At 41.5% G+C, this 9,551-nt stretch overlaps 1 non-coding gene across 1 annotated transcript; it reads right to left on the bottom strand.

Annotated features, from left to right (window-relative positions):
- Window positions 1–4,792: 4,792 nt before the first annotated feature.
- LOC123459587 lies at window positions 4,793–4,986 on the bottom strand. Its single transcript, XR_006636353.1, has one exon. It is a non-coding gene; the product is annotated as a U2 spliceosomal RNA (small nuclear RNA).
- Window positions 4,987–9,551: the final 4,565 nt, after the last annotated feature.

The raw sequence follows: 9,551 nt of genomic DNA, 5'->3' as shown, positions 1-9,551 counted from the left end.
CAATCCAGCATACATCCTGAAGATTTAGCACGTGATAGCCTGGGTAGTTTTATTTGGGGTGATTATGATTCAAGGAAGATTCTCAGTAGCCAAATGGAGTGACACAGTGCGTGTTGCTTTGCTCATTGTTCTACTCTGACTGTTAGATGCCCACTCTTCTCACAGTGAGGCCAGAGGCCAGCTTTGTTTAGCTGTGATGGACAGTCAGGAAAAACAAACGCTGCCCATGCCTCTGCCTGGGGCTGGGTGCCTACCTAGGGAGTGCATAGGCACCTCAAGCTACCTTCAGCCCTTCTAGTCTGGCAAACCCTGTCCTGTTCCTTCAGTACTCAAGTGAGGTGATGGGCCCAGATGAAGACGACAGCAAGACAAAGATGGCCTTCCAGAGCGGAGCTTGTTTGCCTGCCCCACAGATGTAGCCTCTGACTCAGGGTTGGGACTTGTCCTTTACGAATGGGACCATGGCTAAGTTGCCACATCACTGTGCCAACAATGGGCAGGTGATCTCAGAATCCTACACCAGGAGGAAAAGAGTTGTGACATGATTTATTCAGTCTTTCATTGTAGCATTCCGTTTTTATTCTTTTTTTTTCTTTTGCTTTCCCCTCTCATTCTCATCTACATAACATCTTCCCTGTAACTGTCACTATGTTTCTTTTGTTCGATTCTCTCTCCTTACCCTATGTGCTCTTTTCAAAAATATTTTATTTATTCACTTGAGAGAGAGAAAGCAGCAGAGAGAGAGAGAGACCTCCAGCCACTGCAAACAAACTCTAGATGCATGCATCACCTTGTGCATATGACTTATGTGGGTCCTGGGGAATCGAACCTGGGTCCTTAGGCTTTGCAGGCAAGTGTCTTAACTGCTAAGCCATCTCTTCAGTCCTGTGCTCATTTTTCTACCCTCCCCCAACTCCATCTTCTCAACAGTTACTGAGTATGATTGGTGCCTGCATGATGTTGCCCTGGTTCCCTTCCCTGCCCCATTCTCTGCCCTGTCTGGCACTCACTCTTCTAAATGCTTCCCACTTCTCACTACATGGTACCTTGCAGGCTATCATTTTAATGCAATGAATTAGCAAAGCTCCTGGGGCAGCAGATGGACACAAACAGAATAAAACATGATCCAAATGAGGGGTCTGTGCTCCGGCGACCTCCAAGCCTCCTCCTCTACTGGCACATGGGTTTCTTTTAGTTTCTTTTCTCTCTTTTTTTTTTTGCATGTGTGTAGGCAGATAACATTTCAGATAACACTCCAGAGATTAATTATCATGAATTAGTACAATTCAATTTTTATTGCCATGTTGTTTATTACTTTATAGCTAAATATTGGCTTAGCTATGAACCCAGAAACTCTCATCAGAACTCCCTGGGTTATTTTATCAACAAGACTATTGTACAAGTATCCAGGTTCTCACTTGTGCTTATGAAAATTGAAATGACTTGTGTGTGCCTCAAGAAATTAAGTCAGTGATTTGCAGATTTCAGAAGAAGACAGTTCTTGATAGACCAGTTTGGAGAGCAGCAATCCCCTTTGCATCCTTAGCCCCTAACATGGCTCCTGGTATTGAAGAGACTCCCAGTTTTGGAAACAAATAGTGGTTTCCATTCATTGTATCTTGTAATGGTCCCTAAACATGAACTCAAGGGCTTGTGTGACTACATATTTCCACTCTTACAACACAGTACAAAACTTGCATGTTAAAGATGAACATCACAGCTCATTAAAAATAAACTGTTATTAAAGACCATATTTTTAAATATTTTATTCATTTGAGAGAGAGAAAGGGGCAGAGAGAGAGGCAGGAAGAGAGAGAGAGGGAGAGAATGGATATACCAGGGCCTTTAGCCAATGCAAACAAACTCCAGACACATGCATCCCTTTGTGCATTTGGCTTACATGGGTCCTGGAGAATCGAACCAGGATCCTTTGGCTTTGGAGACAAATGTCTTAACTGCTAAGCCATTTCTCCTGCCCAAAGACATTATTATTATTTTACAAACATGACTAAATTATTTCTTGGGCTTCTCAAGCAACTGAGTAGTTTATTTTTATTTTTATTTTTATTTACTTATTTAAGAGAGTGAGTGAGAGAGAATTGGCATGCCAGGGCCTCCAGCCACTGTAAACAAACTCCAAACACGTGTGCCCCCTTGTGCATCTGACTTACATGGGTCCTGGGGAATCAAACTGAGGTCTTTTGGCTTTGCAGGCAAACGCCTTAACAGTTAAGCCACTTCTCCAGCCCAAGTTTTTTTTTTTTTTTCTAAACTGGCTATTTATTATAAGAAGTCTATGCAAGAAGGATCTTTATGAATATAGATGTGGAAAACCCAAGGCTGAGAACATAAGTCTTTTCAAGTTTTCCTCTGAGTTTAAATCAAATGCTAAAGAAATAAGGAGGGCAGGGATGATCACTTGTGCCTATAACACAAACCTCCCTTTTTACAGGAACAACACATTAATATGAGCAGGAAGAAAACACTGGCATGGTCTCCAGGGGCCTCTGTGTTTGCATAGTTCGCTTGGCCACTCAGTTGCCTCCTGTTTTCCCACTAAATGTCATAACAGCAAATCGCATTGCTGAATCACCTGGTATAAACAGTGTTGACATGCATCAGGGTCACCAGCCAAGCAGAATCACTATTATTCTTTGAAATTACACTTCAAAACATATATCCTAGGAAGCAGAAAAATGTTGGCCATCTTTTCTGCTATAGTTAAAGGCTTTTAAAAAATTCTAAATTTTATATACAGCAGGAACTGAGAGAATTAAAGTGGGTAATGACATAAGATCTCCAAAAGAGCAATCTCATCAGGCTTCAGTTATAAAGTTTGGCCATTTCCTTGATTTCTCTCTAAAGTTTTTACTAAAATGTTTATGCATAAAATAATACACATGTACAAAAATAAATAGGTTAGCTGTCCATACAGAGAGTGATCATTACAGCACAATTAAAAGTATTAAACACTGACAGCGTTGAACGGTGGATTCCAAAACCACTCTGACCCATAATTATGCTCAGGACCATTCCTGACCCTTAGCTCTCTTCTGACCACCCCACCATTATAGTCTTGAGATTGGACGTTAGTCACCTTGATCTAAGCTAAGGCTTCTCCCTGGACCAGAACGGTCAGGAGGAAGGGAGCAGGTGACTGACCTGATGTATCATGGGCTTTGGTGTCAGGCAGACCTTACTTTGACCTTTGGCTTTCTTACTAGCAGTGTCATCATGAGTGAGTTTCTTAAAGTTTCCAGTCTTTTAAAAATATTATTTATTTATTTATGTATTTATTTGAGAGAGAGAAAAGGAGAGAGAGGAAGAGGCAAACAGAGACTAGGCATGCCAGAGCCTCCAGACACTGCAAACAAACTGCAGACCCATGCATCACTTTGTGCGTCTGGCCTACCTGGGTACTGGGGAATAAAACCCAGGTCCTTAGGCTTTGCAGGCAAGCTTCTTAACTGCTAAGCCATCTCTCCAGCTCAAATCTTCAAGTCTTAAAACAGAGGCAAGGATAACAACCTCTTAGATTGTTGGAACATTTGTTTGTAGATAATAGCTACTAGACAGTGTTAATTTTTAATAAGATCATGAGACAATTTTGAGAATCCAAACACTGAAATAGTCGCCACAGAAGGATAAGAAAAATATCTGGTTTTATTTAATGAATCTGCTCGATATGCAAGGTCCTTGAGAATTACAAGGAAAATGATCCTAAGGGGAGCCAAAGGCCAGTAGATTGGACCAGCCAAAGGTTATATATAAAAACACTGGGTGGAGCTGGAAAGAAATGTTAAGACTCATGATTTTCAGTTCAGAAGTTTGGAGATTGGGGAAGTTTCTCCTTGTTTTCTTGAAGCACCTTGTTTTCCCAGCAGGCTCATCTGAAAGTGGGTGTGACCTTGACAAATCCTGTTGTGTTTCATGTTTTACAATACTTCTCCATCTCTCCAAACACTGTCTTCTCCCCGTTGCAATCAGGTGAAAAGATTTATGAACGTCAGTTCTTACAAGCCTGTTGATCAAGGGCGAGTGGGAAGAGTTTCCCTTCATCTGTCGCCTCTTAAGTCAACCTGGGGTACATGCCATCTGCCTCTCCCAGCACGGCCCAGGAGGCTCATGATTAGCCATTAGAAGATGCTCAAGACAGTCCGAACCGCACAGCAATTACCTACAGTCCTTTCCCTCTCCCTCTTCTGTCTTCTGATTGGTCTCTCGTGTTTGCCCTCGGGCTGAGGTTTGGGAATCTCCTGTAATTCAGTTCTTGGCCGGTCTCTGTTTTAATACCCAGAGGCCCACTCTGGCTTCCGGCACTGTCGGGTCTCCTACTTCCTAGGCAGGACTTGATATTCATCTTTGGTTTCCCAGCCAAGCACAGACCTGCTCCAAGTTTCACTCTCCTTAACTCAGCAATGTGACAGGCCGAAAGGTGCTTGTGACAGCTCTGTCTCCTCTGGATTTTGTTTGGTTTTGCTTTCCACCACCTGTGGTCATCGGTGCGTGAAGTGTTCTTGATCAAATGCTCCTTCTTTTTCTTTCCTTTTACAAATGTTTTCGCCTTAGAAACAGAAAGTGACTTGGTGATAGTGAAAGGCTGGGTACGGACGGAGGAGGGAAGTTGTGGTTTAATGGGGGTAGAGTTTTATATTGGAAGACCTGGACAACTATAGGATGATACGCACAACTATTTGGAGGGACCTCACACTACTGAAGTGTATGCATCAACGTGGCTTAAATAGTTATATTATGTGTCCTTTACTTGCTGATTTATTTTTTTAAGTCCCCTGAAGAGGACTATTCCCTGAAGTATAGCACTGCCAGGTTGATGTGCAATGAGTGGACTGCACAGACAAAATCCTTTCCATTTCCCTGTTCCAAAATTCACTTAATATCATTGTCCTTGGATAGAGGACATATCACGTCCTGAACTGATAAGAACAACTTCTATGCTCGATCTTAGCCAAAAGGCTGAAAAACAAAGTTATGTGCTTCTTTTCTCCAAAACAACAACAATTTTTTTAAAAATATTTTTTAGATATATCTTTTTTAAATTTTTATTTATTTATTTGACAGCAACTGACAGAGAAAGAGGCAGACAGAGAGAAAGAATGGGTGCGCCAGGGCCTCCAGCCACTGCAAACGAACTCCAGATGCATGCGCCCCCTTGTGCATCTGGCTAACGTGGGTCCTGGGGAGTCGAGCCTCGAACCGGGGTCCTTAGGCTTCACAGGCAAGCGCTTCACCGCGAAGCCATCTCTCCAGCCCAACAATTTTTTTTTTTTTAAAGGAAGGATATAACATTGTTTTCTCCTGTGTTCTGCTCTGTATGTTGCCTTTTGGTGTTAAATAAGGTGCTGAACTTACAAGTGTTTAATCATTTCAACTCTTAGAAACAAAGCCTACCACATAAACCTATCCTTGGGTTTTCGCAGAAGTGACTTCATACTTCATGGACCTCATCAAGCGATATAAAAATCACTCACACCATGAAAGGGAGTTGAGCACCAGCCACCCTGTGCTAAACGTTGCAGAAATTCAAAGGTGAATCACATAGAGGCCATTTACATTTTTAATATATATTTTAAATATTTTTATTTATTTATTTGACAGAGAGAAAGAGGAAGAGAGGGGGAGAGAGAGAGAGAAAGAGGATGGGCATGCCAGGGCTCCAGCCACTGCAAACGAACTCTAGACGCATGTGCCCCCTTGTGCATCTGGCTAATGTAGATCCTGGAGAATCGAACCAGGGTCCTTTGGCTTTGCAGACAAACACCTTGACTGCTAAGCCATCCCTCCTTTTTTTTTTTAAAAAAAATGTTTTTGAATACATTTTTTATATTTTTATTTCTTTGTTTGGGAGAGAGAAAAGACAGATAAGGGAGAATAATTATGGGTGCACCAGGGCCTCCTGCTACTGCAAACGAACTACAGACACATGTACCACTATGTGCATCTGGCATTATGTGGGTACTGGGTCATTGAACCAGGGCTGTCAGGCTTTGCAAGCCAGTGTGTATTTGGAAAGCAAATTTTGGATTAAGTTCTGTTGAAAGGGGGATTGATGTATATTAAGGTCTGGGTGCCAAGCAGAGTATTTCACACATGACAGTTTTTTTTTTTTCTCTCCATTTTAAAGACAGGGTATTGAGACACAGCAAGGTCTAAAGAATTTCCAAAGTGGACTTTGAAACGAATGTCTGTTGGATAACATGGAAAGTAGTTTAAGGTGGTGGGCATTCTATGTGCGATAATGTCTGACAGAGGAAAGAGGAGGTTTACCTCTATATGGAGCTGGTGAAATAGGAAAAGGAATCTAAGAAGGAGGAATAGCGTTAGCAAAAGAAAAAAAAAGCCAGAATGAGTGACATGGAGTTTGTGTGTGCTCAACCTGAGGTAGAGTTGGCTGGCATATTAGCTATGTTCTTGCTGGGACAAAAATATCTGACCACAAGGAACTTAAGAAAAGGTTTATACATGGCTCAGTGGTCAAGGGATTTGCTTGCAAAGCCCAGCAGCCTGGGTTCAATTCCCCAGTACCCACAGAAAGCCAGATGCACCAAAGACAGCATGCATTTGGAGTTTGTTTGCAGAGGCGGGAGACCCAAAAGCATGCCTACCTTCTTCCTCTTTCTCTCCCCAACCTTACAAATAAATAAATAATTAAAAAAAAATAAAGTATTGGGATGGAGACATGGCGTAGCAGTTAAGGCAATTGCCTATGAAGACTGAGAACCCACATTAGCAAATCTCCAGGTCCCCTGTAAGTCAGAATCACAAGGTGACACAAGCATAAGGTCACACATGTGCACAAGGTGACATACGCATCACGGTTTGATGGAAGTGGCTAGAGGCCCTGGTGCACCAATGTTCTCTCTTTCTCTCTCCTCATAAAAAAAAAAGAAAGTATTTCTTTTGGTTTATGTTCCAAGGAGATATTGCTTACAGTGATGGGGAAGGTATGGCAGCCTACTGTTACATCTCAGCCAGAAGCAGGAACCAAGAGTGAACAGGAAGTGAGCCTGGGCTATAAAAAGTCAAGCCCCACCCACAATGGCCCACTTCCTCCAACAAGGTTCTGCTTCCTAAAGGTTCCACAATCTTGGCAAACAATGTGGGGTGCTCACAGTAGGTTAATTTGTAGAAACTGAAAGTGGGCTAGAAGTTACCAGGGGCTGGATAAAGTTCTAGAAATGGATCATTGTAATGGCTTGCAATAATACTGTAATTGTCCCTAATGTCACTGAGTGGTACCCTAAAATAACGGCCAGGGAAGATGGCTGAGGTAGTAAAAGTGCTTGCCACATGATCGTGAGGGCCTGAGTTCAATCCTTAGCATCCACGTGAAAAGCAGGGCACAGCCACATTTACCTGTAACTCCAGTCTTGCATGGGGTGGACACGGGAGGATCACTGGGACACACTGGTTATCCAGTTTAACCAAAAATGGCCGCTTCCTGTTCAATGAGAGATGGACAACGTGAAAAAGTGATACAGGAGGACACTAAGTGCATAATTCTGCATACACACCCACCACACACACACACACACACACACACACACACACACACACACACACACATTGACTACAATGGTAAATTTATGGTAGATATACCATGATTATTATATTTTTATTATTTTATTTTTATTTATTTACTTATTTGAGAGAGTAAAAGGGAGAGAGAGGAAGAGAGAGAGAGAAAGAATGGGTGCACCTGGAATTCTAGCCACTGCAAACAAACTGCAGATACATGTGCCACCTTGTGCCTCTGGCTTACGTGGGTACTGGGGAATTGAACCAAGGTCCTTTGGCTTTGCAGGCAAGCACCTTAACCACTAAGCCACCTGTTCAGACCACCATGATTACATTTTTTTTTTTTTTTTTTTTTGAGACAGGGTCTCACTCTAGCTCAAGCTGACCTGGAATTCACTATGGAGTCTCAGGGTGGCCTCAAACTCACAGCGATCCTCCTACCTCTGCCTCCCCAGTGCTGGGATTAAAGACGTGCACCACCACGCCCAGCTAAACCACAATTACTTTTTAATGAAAGTAGTTCTTCAAACTCATTTTTCAAAAGTTAGAATCTCACCATGGCTCATTGAAGATGCAAGTGTTTCAGGTGGTGAATACTAGTCACAGGTATTTCCTGAGTCCTTGAACTGTGGCTGGTCTTAATCACAAAATTCAATGTATACATGTAAAGTATACAGCAGGATTTGAAAGGTAACTATTTAAAACTTGAATTTAAAATATTTCATTAACGATGTTGTACAGGGATTACATGTTGAAATGATAGATTTTGGATATGCTGAGCTAATAAAATATGTTTAAAAATTTTTTTGTTCATTTTTATTTATTTACTTGAGGGTGACAGAAGAAGACAGAAAGAGGGAGATAGAGAGAGAGAGAATGGGCGCACCAGGGCCTCCAGCCACTGCAAACGAACTCCAGACGCGTGTGCCCCCTTGTGCATCTGGCTAACGTGGGTCCTGGAAAATTGAGCCTCGAACCGGGGTCCTTAGGCTTCACAGGCAAGCACTTAACCGCTAAGCCATCTCTCCAGCCCATAAAATATGTTTTAAGATAAACAAGAAGAACGAGGACAGCAATAGCAGGTCAAATAGGTACTTACACCAAGTCCTAGACCTTTAGGACACTGATACTCCTCTAAGAGGTTTGGATTTCAAGGTCTCTTAGGTGGAAAACCACCACTACTTTGTAAGCAGAATGATTTCAGGAACAAGAGACCTTCCCTAAGTAGGCTAATCAAGGAAAGGTGTGCAAAGTGAACTGACAGAAGGCTGTGAGAATGGGAAAGCATAGCTAAACTTTTTTATCCTTTTCTATCCCGTTTTAGTTTAATACTGGCCTTGACATTGGAAACATGTCCTTAACACTATCTAGGACTCAATTGTGTGTTTGCCTGAAATGACTTGCTTCTAAATCATTTAATATGATATTACTTTACCCCCCCCCCCCAAAAAAAAAGTCTGTAGGTTTAAAACATAATTTGAAGCTCATTTTCCAGAGAGCAATCCAATTTGGCTTTTGTTATTTCTGGTCAGATATTATATGATTTTATTTTTTATTGCAAGTCTTTAGAATGGTTCACAGATGTTGCTGCTAAAATAGATCCTCCTGGAACTGTTTGGTTTCAGAGAAATCCCTGTTGCCATGGATTAAATTAATAGGAGACGCCTTGTTTAAAATTCAAGCTTGTATTCAATACAAGCTTGTATTATTGTATTTTAGAAATTGATAAATTCATATGATATAGTGGTAGGGTAGGTGACATTTAAAACACTGGTCATGGGTCCACATTGCTATATTTACCTTTGAGCTGTGCCGCGCTCATATTTGAGGTCATCTTTTCCCAAATCAACCTGGCTAATATATTTATAAATTAATAAATCCACACACACTCCTACAACTGTACTGGAAAAATACAATCATTATTAAAATTTCTAATGAATATACTTTTAAATACAGATACACTAAGATTTAACAGAAAAAATTTTACTAGAAATAATTCAACAAAATCTTACCAG

The sequence above is a fragment of the Jaculus jaculus genome, chromosome 3 (assembly GCF_020740685.1).
Source record: "Jaculus jaculus isolate mJacJac1 chromosome 3, mJacJac1.mat.Y.cur, whole genome shotgun sequence".
Lineage (NCBI taxonomy): Eukaryota > Metazoa > Chordata > Mammalia > Rodentia > Dipodidae > Jaculus > Jaculus jaculus.
The sequence above is the reverse complement of the archived record's forward strand: the minus strand, read 5'-3'. Positions and strand labels throughout refer to the sequence as shown.